Source organism: Girardinichthys multiradiatus, chromosome 14, assembly GCF_021462225.1.
Source record: "Girardinichthys multiradiatus isolate DD_20200921_A chromosome 14, DD_fGirMul_XY1, whole genome shotgun sequence".
Classification (NCBI taxonomy): Eukaryota; Metazoa; Chordata; class Actinopteri; order Cyprinodontiformes; family Goodeidae; genus Girardinichthys; species Girardinichthys multiradiatus.
This window is the reverse complement of record NC_061807.1, coordinates 16,909,074-16,923,987: the sequence shown is the minus strand read 5'-3', so window position 1 is coordinate 16,923,987 and position 14,914 is coordinate 16,909,074. Positions and strand designations below refer to the sequence as shown.

General features: G+C 38.7%; 1 protein-coding gene across 4 annotated transcripts in view; it reads right to left on the bottom strand.

Moving 5' to 3' along the window:
- Positions 1 to 14,914, bottom strand: part of nlgn2a (neuroligin 2a) — a 283,069-nt gene that overhangs the window by 44,179 nt on the left and 223,976 nt on the right. The window lies entirely within an intron of this gene.

The window sequence follows — 14,914 nt, the reverse complement described above, 5'->3', positions numbered from 1 at the left end:
GTCAGTTTAAGGTGGATCCGGCTCTTTTTAAAAGATGCCTTCTGAGCACTTCCTCTTCGAGATTTTAAATTCAAGTCCTACTGGGATAAGACCCGAGAGCAAACTCAGAACATGCAGGTGGGACCACTCATCTCTTTTGGCGTGGGAATGCCTCGAGATCCCCCAGAATGAGGTGAAGAAGGATGTCTGGGTTTCCTCCTGGACCTGTTAGCTCTGTGACCCAATCTCAGATTATGGAAGACAATAGAGGAATGGTAATGAATGAAACTGGTACAAGTTGTGCCTCCTTCACAACCAGTGGATTATGTCTTCTCACATGTGCTCATCCCTGTCTTGTCTGGGATTTCTCTGCATTTCTCTGCACACTCATTCTGTATGAGTCTCCACAGTCTAAAATAGGAACCCTAGAAGAATAACAATTTTAGACAAGTGTGCCCGCTGTTCCACAAACACTCTTCAAACTTAAATTCTTATCTTTTGCTCTCCCAATCCCACAAAAAAGATTAGGCTAAGTGATTTATCAGTGCAGAGTGCTTTCAGAGGAGTCTCATCCACTTCCCCCTTCCCTACTTGTTAATCTTCCTCTCATCCATGTCCATCCATCCCTTATTTCAGCATGTCAGAACCTGGAGTTATTATTCCACTAATTGCCACTCAGAAACCCTAATTTACCCCCAAAATCCAATCGCTCTCTGATTGTAATGGGAAAATTGTGATAGGCCAAATTAAAGACAGAATATGGGATTGACTATTGTGAAAAACGAGTGAGTGAAAGTAGTGAGTAGTGTGACAGGAGAAATGCTTGATGGCAAAGAAAAAAAGAGCAGAAAGCATTAGCTTTATCTCTGATTTGCTACAAGATACGCATATGTTATGCATTACCGTGGCAAAACAAATACAGGGCATACATTGCCTGTGTCATGGAACAAATGATCAAGCCTTGAGAGGGAATGCAAGCAGACTGATTGTGGTTATCTAATCACAGCTTGTAATTAAAGGGAGTTTATTCACTCAAAGTTGTTAAAAGTGGCCATTGGCAGAGCTTACACGTTTACCAGCCTCATTCTTACTCAAACACAACCTGGAGAGACACTAAAATACACACATGTTTTATCTGATGGTTTCAACAACACCACACACACACCCACAGCTTTCACCTGAAGGTATAGACTTCACATGAAGTAATACAAACTTGTTATCAGAAAATTATTCAAATCATGGTGTGTGTTTGTGTGGGAGAGACAGATTGCAGAAATGATAGAAACAATGTGTGTTTCGACGATGGCCACAGAAGGGGGAAGATTAGGACTAATAGTCGCTCAGAGGAAATCAATCAAGTTCTAATGACAGTGTCCGTGTTTGGAAAGTCGGATGGCAGAAATTAAAGGTGAGGGTGCAGCTGGGGAGTGTGTAATGAAAAAGTCTGCCACGGAGACATTGTATTTATGTCTTCAGTGGTGATTCATGTGAAGTCTGACGTCATTAGGAGCTATAAACAAAATCAGTTCACGCACACCCGAGATGCAATCTGCACATTGATCTCACTCGCTCCAAAGTGTTAACAGCAGGTGCTGCTTCAAGCTCAGTCCCTCGGTTTTCCTCTACCCCTTCTCACGGCCTCTATCACTCGACTGCCGTCTCCCCCCCATCTTGAGATAAGCCAATCTTGAGCACATCTTGACCGTACAGGAAGGAAAAAAACAAACAAACTAGAAGCTGCTGTGGATGTGCTGCCAAAAGCAGGTTGGGCAGTCAGGCAGAGGAAGGATGGAAGTGAGACAAAAATGAGATAACAATGGGGAGATGTGAGCACAGTGTGGGTTATTAACTGGGTGTGGGTGGACAGAGCAGTGGTGGAAATACTGGGTACTCCTCTTGACAAAAGGCTCTGTGTTCTCATTGTTCTCGTGGCAGGACTACCAGGGTGTCTGTGGAAGGACTGATAAGACGACTCCATTAAATAATAACCTACTTTGCCTGGAACTGTAGGTGGTGCGAGGGGTCTTTACCTCTTTGTGAATAAGCAGGGAAAAATGCTATCCTAATATTCCTGGTCCTTTCAAGAAGTTTGCACCAATATAGTGAGTGTTTACATTTCCATCAGCATGTAGGAAGGATTATGTGTTGTGTGGATGATATGTTACAGCTGATAACATGTCTTGACTGGCATGTTCTGTTGGATTAGGGAGCCTTAAACCTGTTCAGATACCCACCACCGCAGTCCTGCAAGGTGTCGATAGGGATATCAGTTTTCAACATGTACTCAGATGGGCTGAAATTACCAAAGCATCTCAGTGAGTGGTGGATTACATATTTATTTCCTGTCTTGGAAATTATTTCTAGTGCAATACCACTTATTATAGGTGTGATCCTGCAGCTGGAGAGATCAGGTGGTTACGCAGCATCAGGCTTTTAAAATGTTGCCTGTACTATGATAGATTTCAGCAGCAGACAAACACATGAATGTAGAAGCTAATTATGCCCTGGCCATCTGCTGCTAATATAACGGCATCCGTTCATATTCCGCTTTAATTCACAGCAAGTTGGGATGAAATGCTTCCTGTGTTATGGCCAAATACTCGGATGAAGAGAGATAACCTTATGTATGGATCGCTTGTGTGTAAAAGGGAAACCTTGCTTGTGATTTTACGGATGTGTGCAATGGCAGCTGGAAATGCTGCCAAGGCACTGCCAAGTCTTGGAAACTACTTCTGAAGCCACCAGCACAGGAAGAGGGCAAATAATTCAAACATTCTGTGTCAAAGGTACAAAGCAACAAAGTCTACCTGAAGCAACACTGACAGGTCTCTTAAGTCCAGCAACAGACTGGCAATTATTGGTGGATCTGGAATAACAGATCTACTTTCAGCCAAAGTATTGTCCTTGTGTTGGAGTCAATTAAACCAGTTTTGCAGCACACCATCTAGAAGAAGTCTTTGATAGTAAGCTTGCCAGGTATACAGGGCTTATTTGTGATTGGTGTTAAAGTGTCTCCAAGTGAAGGTGGCTTCTTAATTCATTCTTAGGTCAGAGCATTTGTTTTTTGATGGAACTGATGGAAACAAAAGGGTGGAGCTAGCCATAATCCCACCAAGCAGCCAGAGAGTACCTCAAGATTTCTTTGGCTCAAAAGAGAAAACTCATTGAGTCAATGCAGCATGCCGTCTGAACAAATGCTGTAGCTTTATCAACCTCAGGAGAGTCATGAGGAGGTCAGGATGTGTGCATGGGCAGATGTCTGTGCATAACGGTTGCCAAAGTGACTATACTTATCATGGTCAATAAATCTTTAAACCACCAGTGGAGAGTTCTACATTTTATCCTTAACATAATTTTATGGACTTCTCTTAGATGTTTTCATGTTTGGATTCTTTTAGCAGCTACTGGAATAAATTTCAGAGAAAGCTTTTAACCTTATAACCTACAATATTTATCCCCCAGTGATGTCACTGTAGAGGAACTATGAATTTCTTTTTAGTACTTGAACTCCCGCCTTAAAATATGCAGCATCTGCAGTTGGTGTAAAATGTGCTTCAAGCTTTTTTTTAACAGGATTTATTTTTCTTTACCATCGTTGCTGTTTCAATTGTCCACGTATTAATAAAACTATTTGCACATAAGCGACTAAAACGCTCCTGTACATTAGAAATAACACCATATCCTTAAACCGATATGTGGATGATCTATTTACTTATCTGTTTAATTTTATACAGATGTCTTCTGGCCTCCTGGGTGGGTGGATGGATATCAGCCTAAGCCTGTTCATACTGAATTGAAAATTAAACGTCATTATTCAAAATATGGGCAGACTCAATGCATGAGATACTAAAATCTATATAAATATGGCAGTATTGGTTCATTGGAAAAAAAATTGTTTTTTTTCCTCAAGCTTCATAGCTTTGGTAACTATTCAAATTACAGTTTTCAGTGTTAGAAAAAAAAACCCAGAAGGGCCATTTAATTTATTTAATTATTCAAATCCAACAAAAACCTATTATTCTGCACTGAAAGTACTTAAACAGCAGTTAGAATTAAAAATAAGGCTGAAGAGGAAAGCCGACCAATTCTTAAATTAGCAGAAAAAAGGGATGTGGCACATCACTTCAAATAATATGCAATAAAATAAAGTTTTTTCATTTTTTTCATTAAAATAACTTTGTAATGTTTAGTTCAATAACTACAGTTTATTATCCTGCTACATCCTGAGATTAGAGCAAAAAAAAGCCTTTCAGGAGTGGCTGGAAGTGTTTTATTCTAACTAACAATTATTTAAAATGCTCTGGACACCATATTTAATTTTTTAAAACACATGGTTTACTAGGGAAAAATGTGATCACTTTCTCTCACCTCCTGTTGTTTATTTTAATGTCACTTATGATGTAATAAATGGGTCACTGCACTATTTAGAGCTCTAAATAATAAGCTGTGGTTTTATAAATTCTTCTTGAAAGTGTGTTTGTAACATGTTGGCAGTACTGTTCATAAATACCAGTAAGTATTGCTGTTTTCAACTGAATCTAAAAACAATATCAAACATTTTACATCACCAGCTGTTGTTTATAAATCCTGGTTGAAACTGTGCTTACAACTTCTGTTGGCAGCGTTATAAGGTGACATGCCTATGAAAAAAAAGCCTTAGCAAACATCAGTTGTTGTTAAAGCAGCTCTCATAGGTTAAATTATTTATATTAAAACATTCATTTACAAGAATAAAATCCCAGCTACAGAGTTTGGTGTTGATGCACAGCAATCTACAAAAAAATCTGAATTCATCAGAAAAACATCAAAGTATTTAATGAAAAGGACATTTTTAGTGAGGTGAAAAAGGAAAATCAAACAGGTTCTTTCATCAACCTGCTCAGGCACCTGTATTGGTCTAGCCCTGCTTTATTGATAAAATTCTACCAGAGACCTGGTTCTAGATGTCTGGTTATTTTCATCGTGCCAGATCTACTCATGTCTTACAGAAAGAGGTGTCTGAATGCAGGATGTTTGCTTGATGATAATTTACCTCTCTCACCTCTAATAAAAGCCCTCAAGTCAGAAAAATAAGACAAAAAACTGAACAAACCCCACTTGGAGGGTTTATGACCTTGTTTAGGGTAAGATGGAGCTGTAGCTAAATAACTGAAGTGACATAAGGTTCTAAACGCGCTAATTGCTTTCATCGCCTCAATTTGTCCATTTCTTCCTATCACTAGATCTGTCAGAACAGGCCAACAGGAAGTGAGACGGCTCTTAGGTGCCTAAATGACAAAAATGCACAAAAACATGAACGGACCCAGGAAGTGAGAGAGACAGAAAACAGGAGACAAGACTCAGGAACAAGTAGAGTTGAATAAGAAGAATGTGGGTTAATGAGAGGACCTGCCACGAGAGGGGAAAAGGCTTTCTGAGTTATTGAGTTTAGAAGTGGGAGCACAGCAATGTCTCATTAGGAGAGGTTTCATCAAGTTCACAAAGAACAAGAAGCACAGAACAAGACGGGCCAGTGCTGAAAACACAGTCAACCTTGCAATCACAGAAGATTAGAGAGACCATTCAGGAAACACTCCTTTAGATGCTGAGCACAAGGCTCATTCTTCATATCATTACAGGCTGGGATGCCAGGAATAATTCATCCATAGCTTCTTTAACTTTATTGTGCAAGATCATGAATTTTTAGTGCTAAAAAATAACAATCTTCTCTAAAGTTGGAGCATAATTTAAAAATATAGGTCCTACAAGCCTGGTTGTATGTCTATGGAGATAAGTGATGTAATGTATATGGTCTGTCTGTCATTTTCTACTGCTTATTCCATAGTGGGTCACAGGGGAGCTGGTGCCTATCTCCAGCAGTCTATGGGCAAGAGGCAGGGTACACCCTGGACAGGTCGCCAGTCCATCGCAGGGCAACACACAAACAACCATGCACACACCTAAGGGCAATTTAGAGTGACCAATTAACCTAATTGGCATGTCTTTGGACTGTGGGAGGAAGCTGGAGTACCCAGTGAGAACCCACACATGCACAGGGAGAACATGCAAACTCCATGCAGAAAGACCCCTGGCTGGGAATTGAACCCAGGACCTTCTGGCTGCAAGGCAACAGTGCTACCAACTGCACCACCGTGACGCCCTAATGTATACGGTCTCTACCTTAATTTGAAAGTTTTGGTAATTTATTTTGGGGATTTTAATTTAATTACTAAAATGTCAATAGAGAAAAAGTGGTGACCCTTGTTTTAATTGTGCTATTTTATCTGGGGGGACATTTCTGTGGTGATTTGGCTCTTCTCGATCATTTTCTTAAAAGAAAGTTTAATTTTCAATTTTCTGGCAGAAGCAACCAGATTTTTATTTAGAATGTCCTGATATTTCACAAGGGTTTGGATGCTTTGGACTCTAACAAGGATACCAGAGTCTATGGTAGAGAAACAGGCCCAAAGCATTACAGAACCTCCACCTTACTTAAAAGTGGATGTGAGGAGCTTTTCCTTGATTCCTTTGTTCCATGGCAGATCTGCCTGAAATGTTTGTCACCAACAAATCGCAATTGACATCTCATCTGACTAATTCATACAGCATTTAGGAAACTATATGGACTATGTTTTTCTGGCAATCCTAGGGCAAATTTAGGCAAGTAGTTATTTTTGCAGTCATTTTATAAATGATGAAGATCAACAAACATTTGGCTTCTTTGAATCACACCTAAATAAATCTTTATTTAAAACACAACAAAACAGTTATAAAATACTAAAAACGTTTTAAATGCTATCTATGAATTAAAATTTTAATTATAAATATAGGTACCTTTCACGATACTTTGGCAGTGAGTAAGGAATCTGCAGTGGTAGAGAAAGGGTGATAGAAATGCAGAGAGTGGGAGGAGGAAGTGAGAGGAGGTGGATGCCACATGCCAGTCAGTGAGGAAGGCAGTGGACTGACTTATTAATTCATCACTCTATTTTCTGAAATGAACTGTTAGGTGAGGATAAGGTGCAAACAAACTCCACTCTCTGAGCAATATTATTATCATTACTAATAATGTGGGATAATTATAGCTCTGCACAACATTCTCCGTGCACCGCCAGCACCTCCTTCCCTGCTTCCATCCACCGATCCTCTCCCCAGTCCATACTGGTGGCAACATGAGTTAATAAATGGAAAATTAAAAAGTGCTGGTTCTGCAGGCGATGTCTACAGGAATTCGCCAGGTATGCGCTGCCAAACCGGATCGACAGGAGCAGCGGCTTCGCCCTTATTCATCCGGGGCCTGATTCATAATTAATGGAGGTTATAATTGCAAAGCGAGAGCATGAGCGACAGAAGAGTGGGAGGGAGGGAGAGAAAAAGAGCAATAATAAAGTTTGAAAAGCACACACGCACACACATCCGTGTGCTGCTGACATTTTACACGTCTTTTATTTAACTATCCGTCTATTTCACATGACATTAGCATTTACACACACATGCACACAAACATGCACTCTGAATGGCTAATGAAATCAGTGTCCTCCGCTCGCCAGTTTGAAGGTCTCTCAGACATCGAGGAAGGAGGTCAGCCTTTAACTTCCCTTCTTAGAAGAAAGTTTAACAGAAAATGAAAGACAAGTAACACATTCCTCTTTGAGATATAACACTGAAAATAGTAAAATGATACATTAAAACCTAAAAATGGAAACTGTTAGTTTAGTTTAAAACCGCACGGGACATTGCTTTCTCTAATAAAGCCATTAGCAGACCTGTGATCTATACTGAGTGACTAATAGTGAAAAGGGGTTTTGAGTTTATTACAAGCCATTAGCTGTTATCATGGTGAGAACCATTCTTCCCTGGCTCCACAGGCGGAAAAGGTCGTGAAATAAATATTCCTAATATAATTGCACCAGAGAACGTGACCCCATTCCTCTGCAGACATATTGTGTTAAAATGTCGAGAGATTTGAAGCATGCAACACAGACGAAACTGTGGGACTGTCCTTGGTAGTAGCTTAAATTCATGCAATCAGGTGGTGAGTTTGTAACAAACTAACAGATTAACAGATAAAACAATAAACAATAGAATAAACAATAGGGTTAAAAAAATCCTATTAATGATGCATCAAACGAATCATTTTCTTTTAGGTCACACCGTTTCACCATTTCAGGCTTTCTTTCTAAAGCTCTTTCTTATCTTGCCATGCCTGTCCACATATCTAAAAACGAATTTTATCTGGGTCTAAATATAAAGAAATGAGGAAGGTTTTGTGTAACATCACATATGAAGTATGTATCTTCTTTATGATGCATCCCTGTTTTGTATATATCATCTTTATTGGGGATATGGCTTGTGACAAAATGTTACTTACTTAGGTTACTTTTTGTTCAGGCCTCTCTTTTTTTTATCTTCTTCCACAACTAATGATCGGCTGACCATGTTGGCTGAAAATTCAATGCTCTATACAAAGTCCGAGTTCCCAAGTGGTCAAGAAGATGAATTAATCAGAAAATAGGTCAGACCTTTCCACTGTTAGAGCCACTTGGGCATCCTGCAATTTAAATTGGGTAAATCTCGATTAGTGCAGACAGAGTGTCTGCATAGAGTAGAAGGTGATGTTATTACAAGGCCATTGCAGCTACACCTGCATACACTTGGCTCCATTGGTGAATGTAAGATGCATGTTGCTTTTCCAAATTGGGAAGCTCACGGTTTTCAAAAAAAATATCTGATGTAGCCGAATGTCGGATTATGTGCTACAGTGTCAGATGTGCAGTGCAATGCATGACAATTACTTAGTTAAAGCCACATCTTTTCATAGGCCATAGAAAAGCATGGCATTCAATAGTGCGATGATTTTATACTGACTAAAATATATATAAATTCATTCATTTAGATAGAGGTTGTAGTTTGGAGCACAACAGAAAATGAAGGAATAACAAGATTTAGACACAAATATGTATTTGTACATCAAATCCCTATATTCCGAAAGCTTATCAGACTTACATTGAACTCAAAACAAAACATATCAATAAACATGCTGTTTTGGATCATTTACAGGCTACAAAATGTAATTAACAGGACAAAACTTACATGTTTCACTATTAAACTGGTCAGAGCCCATACAGGAAAACTGGCTTATTTCAGTCAATGGGGAATCAGCTTACGTTTCACTAGTTTCTAGATTGTACTGCTCATTTTGTACTATCTCCTTTTGTACATTTGTGGTTTTATTCTTCAGTACCCATCCTAGATAATGTACAAAATGTTCAATTGATAAATAGATAATTGGAGCAAATTAGTGTCCTGGTTGAAACTGTTAGTTTATAAATATAGAAATATTAGTTCTTTCTTGAGGTAATTTATCACCAAAGGGCTGTACGTGCAGAATCAAGAAGCAGAATTAATTGAGAAACATGTTAAAACAAGACCTGGTTAATTATCACCACTAGAAAAGATGTTTAGAAATATAGAGCCTCCTTTTTTTAATTTCATCTGAAAGGTGTTAAGGCGTGGATTAAAACAAGAACTTTTCATAATTCATTATAAACCTGAGATAATAAAGCAGGACACTGATTTCCTTCATGTTGCGCTCAACAGAACTTACTTTCACAAACTTTTTGTTGCGATTAGAAATCACAAAATGAACAAGGAGCTAGAGGTAGGACTGTTTCTTCCTCACAGGAAGCGTGATGGAGATGGTGTTTGAGTACTTGCCTCCAAGACGAGGTAATCAGCAGGTACGTAATTGGGTCAATCTTCATTCTCGAGTGCACCAACTCTTAGAACGGATAAATGGATGTTGATTCAGAAGCACCTGGTTGCCTTTTACTAACTGGATAGACTTCATCAAATTCTTTATGTGTGGTTGTTATTATAGCTTTCAGCTTTTTTTCTACATGAATAAAAGAGGTTACTGCATTGCTTGCATGCGCTTCACAGGAACAGCTAAAGGCAGCCATGCGATTGCACGCATATTTACTGAAACAGCTGCCTAACCTGCTCTTTCAGCCTTTATAATTTCATGGCAGTTCAGGATACACCCTGCTCATAATGGGATTTGATTTTTGTGACCAGACGTAGAAACCTAGCCCTCAAAATACATCTATATGGTTCATGATGTTCGAGTTTTTTTGTTGAGCCCCAGTAAACCAGTGTATTTCAGTTCTCCTTAAAATTGCCCTGAAACTGGTCCTACTAGATCACTGCCTGTGGTATTATTGTATGGGACGAACCTTAACTCATGTTTTCATTTTAGTTTGTGATCGAATTATCTGGTATAAACAGAAAACTTGAACAGCAAACAATCAACCAATCGTAACAAATATGATAATTTGTGTCTTGTGGTGTTTTCAGTTAAGCTCTTTGTTAACCAGATGACAAATCTAATAGAAAGAACACCAGTCAGGCAGAACATGATCCCTGAAAGGTAAAATGAGTAAATAACACTATATCTCTTCAGTGTTGCACCTGGTAGTAGGTGGGGTATATCAGACAGCAAGAGAACATTTTGTCTCAAGGGTGCTTTGTTAGAAGCTGGTAAAGTAGGCAAGCATAAAGATTAAAGCGTATTTAGCAAGCAGCAAACTGTGATGGCTTGACAACCGGATTAGAGCATCTCACAAACTGCAGGTTTTTTGGGTTGTTCCCGGTCTGGAGGTCGGTATCTATCGAGAGTGTTCCTTGGTAACCAATGATGACCAAGGATTATGAAAAACTCTTGAGGGAAAGCATCATCTTCACCTGCTAAGTTGGTAGAAACTCTAGTTTCTGACAAGTATTTAACTCTCATGGATCTTTTCATAGAATGGTTAATGGATTTATTTAATTTCAGTTCATTTTATCAGTTTTTGACCGAACAACTTAGAGGCCGAGAGGCCTTGGGCTCTCCCCGGAGGAGCTGGAGGAGGTGTCTGGGGAGAGGGACGTCTGGGCGTCTCTGCTGAGTGTCCCGGATAAAGCGGAAGACGACGAGTACGAGAACTTAACTTATTTTTGGATCATATAGTATAGTTTTTGAGCATACTTTTCCTGTGACCTAGACCCTGATGCTAACAAAATCTATTTTTCACTCAATATTAAGGTTAAATTAAATGGAATAACTAATTTGAAGCATGCTCCAGTTAAAAGTAATATTTTATAAAACATTTGTATTGCATACTTGATACTTCTCATCTGTCTGCAGATGTTTTGGGTAATAAAAACTTATCTTTATCAGAAATTAAAGCCAAACAATATTTAAAGACTTGATTTTTGGCATATCCGAATTTAGTAGAAACATTTGAGTATACAATACCATCATAGCCTACTTCATAAACGGTTACTTTGTGTAGACGACACACTACATTGAGCACAGTTGACCAGTCTTTACCACTTTTCTTAAAACATAACCATGTCTGGTTATGTTTTTCTTTAAGATGTCAATACCAATGTTTTTTTGAAAAAGCTGTTTTAAATAAGTGGTTGTTGTTATCGCCACCTACTGGCCTTAAAGTTATTTCACTATTTTTCTCAGTTTTTTGTTTTTCATCTGGTTAAAGAAAGTTCTTTCAAACATAGAAAAATGCCCTTTGTAACATACTCAGGGCCTAAACTGTGTGTGTTTTGTCGGACTGTATATAAATTTAGCTCAAATGTCAGATTAAACAAATCCTAACCAAATTCTGATAGGAAGAACCATTCTCTATTTTATTTTAGTTCGATTATTGCTGTATGGTCTGTTGTTTAATCCATGCAGCAGCTGTTTCCCAGACTGGCAACATTTTCTTGTTACAGCTCCCCGTTAGTATTTCTATCTGCCTTTGTTCTTCAAACATCACTGTAATTTTCTCATCCTGTCTTTAAGGCTGTCATTCATGTGACTTTGATTTCCCCCCTTCGGAAACTTACCTCTGTTTTCCAGAACATCTCAATTGTTAAAGCATTTAACTAATTTCTCCTCGGCCATGTCGCGACTAATGTAAGATCCATTTCTTCTCCTATCTTCATCCAGGATGACCTTGCCTTGGATTGCTACATATTTGTGTCTAAACCAGTACATTCCTTACAATGCCAGTTTCAGAACTACATTTTAATGAAGGGGGACAGGAAAGCAGAGATTGAAAATGTGATGAGTAGCACTGAATAAGTGAAAAATTATGTTCCGCATTGCCTAAAACATGTAAAAATGGGCTGGTTGACCAGAAAAGTAGGTAAATAATAAATAATTGTTCTTAAGAAAGGCGACTCGGCATACTGTAAGAATCTACAATCTGTGATTCTTCTGTCCTTCTTTGAACTATATTTAGCTTAACTAATGTCTTGCGTACACAAATAAATGATTGATGGTGAGACAGATTGGCTACTACATGCGTTCATGAAGGATACGTCACAACATACATTTACTGTCAAGATCTGAACAAAGCTAAACATCAGATCCCTGCACCATCTCAACCCATTCCCCCGAGTGGCCGGCAGCAAGTCTATGAGCTGACGGAGGATGTGACTTCCTCTGTGTTCTTTGAGTGTCGGAGCAGTTAGCTTTCTTTCCTACCTTCCGTCTTTCATTCTCGCTTCCCTATAGATTGCTCTCACCCCTTGGGACACCTGAGGCAATCAAGAGGTGTTGATTGGTGTCTCTTTCACTTGGTTGATCTGTCTTTTTGATTGGTGTCAGCTCTGATTCTTTGCACACACTTTCTTGTTTCTCCTGCTCTCAGTGCTGCCCCTCATCAATGCACATTCCCTTTGCAATCACTCTCACTGATAACTTACTCCAGCATTCTCCTCTCTGTATTGCCACACTGGATCTGTTTAACATATTTGTGTGGACTCTTAATGTCTTAAACTGCTCAAAGACCACCAAGCTAGTCAAACGTATGCCACAAAATACAGAGTTTCTCAAGAGTACTTCGTATCATTCACATCTTGAGTATTCATGTGGCAATCTTTCTCTCAAACTCAGTTTATATGCAATTCTAAACTTGATTTGACATCTTCATTTGGCCAGTAATTGCTCAATGATTACAGACGCCACTCATCAGTTCAGAATAGGTAACAGGACATTTTAATCAGCCAAATCCTTTTATACATCAAAATCATATCAAACACAATCGAGTAAAGGAACGGCAGTACATTTTTGCTCAGGGTCACTGAGAACGTTTCATGCAAGAATTGGGCAAGACATACAATCAAAACTGCATGTTTAATTTTAGGCACATTCCATTTTAGCTTCAGGTACAGAAAAGCCCCCTAAACAAGTACCACAGTCACAAATAACGATCTTTTCAACCTGACCGCAGTGAGGGTTATTCACAAGGGCGCTTAATCTGGCAGCCACTACATCAGGACACAGAGACCAGAGACATGACCCAGAAACGGCAGATAAAAGATACACTCTGCCAGATTCAAACGCTCCTTTGGTTGGTATTGATCTAGTGGGAGCTTCAACGTGTGCAACTACTGTATGTGTCTGCCTGATAGTGTTGGCTGTCAATAACACCATTAGATTTGCTGGGGGATCATTTGGTGTGTACTTTGTTGGTTGTTAGACTAATATTTGAATAAATGTTGGAACAATGTGCAGAAACAGCGAAAGCTCAAATTAATCATGTGACTTCAGGGGAGGAACATGGAGGCTATGCAAGGAAGATACTTGCTTTAATTGACACATATACTCTTTTAGTTCTTCACCTGTTGTTATGTTACAATGACAAACTTCAATCAATCTATCTATCTATCTATCTATCTATCTATCTATCTATCTATCTATCTATCTATCTATCTATCTATCTATCTATCTATCTATCTATCTATCTATCTATCTATCTATCTATCTATCTATCTATCTATCTATCTATCTATCTATCTATCTATCTATCTATCTATCTATCTATCTATCTATCTATCTATCTATCTATCTATCTATCTATCTATCTATCTATCTATCTATCTATCTATCTATCTCTCTCTCTCTCTATCTATCTATCTATCTATCTATCTATCTATCTATCTATCTATCTATCTATCTATCTAAGGTTTTTTTTATGGAAATGCACACACGTCACCAACAGATAAGCTTATTTTGTCTTTTTTATCATATCTTTGGATGCCTAATTCAAGTTGCTATTTACTACCACTTCCAGCCATCATGGCCTTTCATGTTCAGTCTTTCACATTCTCCAAAAGGTGCAAACGCTTTGCTTCTGACACCAAACAAACCTCACAGTACAACACGTTGTAAGAGGCATCCAACCTTCCAATCGGCCTAAGGAAAAATTATATTTGTTTGATGGCAATTAACATTTGCTGGACATGGGGTTGTTGTGGGAGTATTTGTTTTATGGCTTCATATGATGAGCAAAATGTGCTCTGGTCTCTTGTCCTGGCTCTCCTTTCCAGCTGCACTGTCAGTCACACTAATAGGAAGAGAAAGCTGGGGCTAAATGGCTGCTAATAGGATATGACTTCACAAACCTGAAAGCTGACTTCACTAACCATTAATGCAAAGCAGTGCAGAATGGAAAAAGCCTTAAATTTCCCCCACTGCCGTTAACAGCTAACATCACCAAATTAAACAGTTGCCTCAATAACAACAACAGAAGGCATCAAAAATAGTGAAATTCCAATTTCTGGATAAATGCAAACAATGTTTTAGAGTATCTGTTATTTTTGGTTTACAAACCACTGAAAATGGAAAGATAACAGAAGCATTATCACTAATAAAAGCTGCAGCTGATACCAATTAGTTGGGGAGTGACCATATTGTGACATATTACTATCAAGAAGCACTCAGTTTTAGCTGTGTTTTGCTTTTTATTTCTGCCCTCCTCTGTACCATTTCTGCAGTTAACATTTTCATCATCATCTCTGCTTATGAAGAAGATGATGCTTGAGTATAGTCTCACTCATGTTAGGGTGCTAAATGCCTCTTCCATAACAATGTAGCAGTGGCTGCTCATCTAATGAATTTACTAAC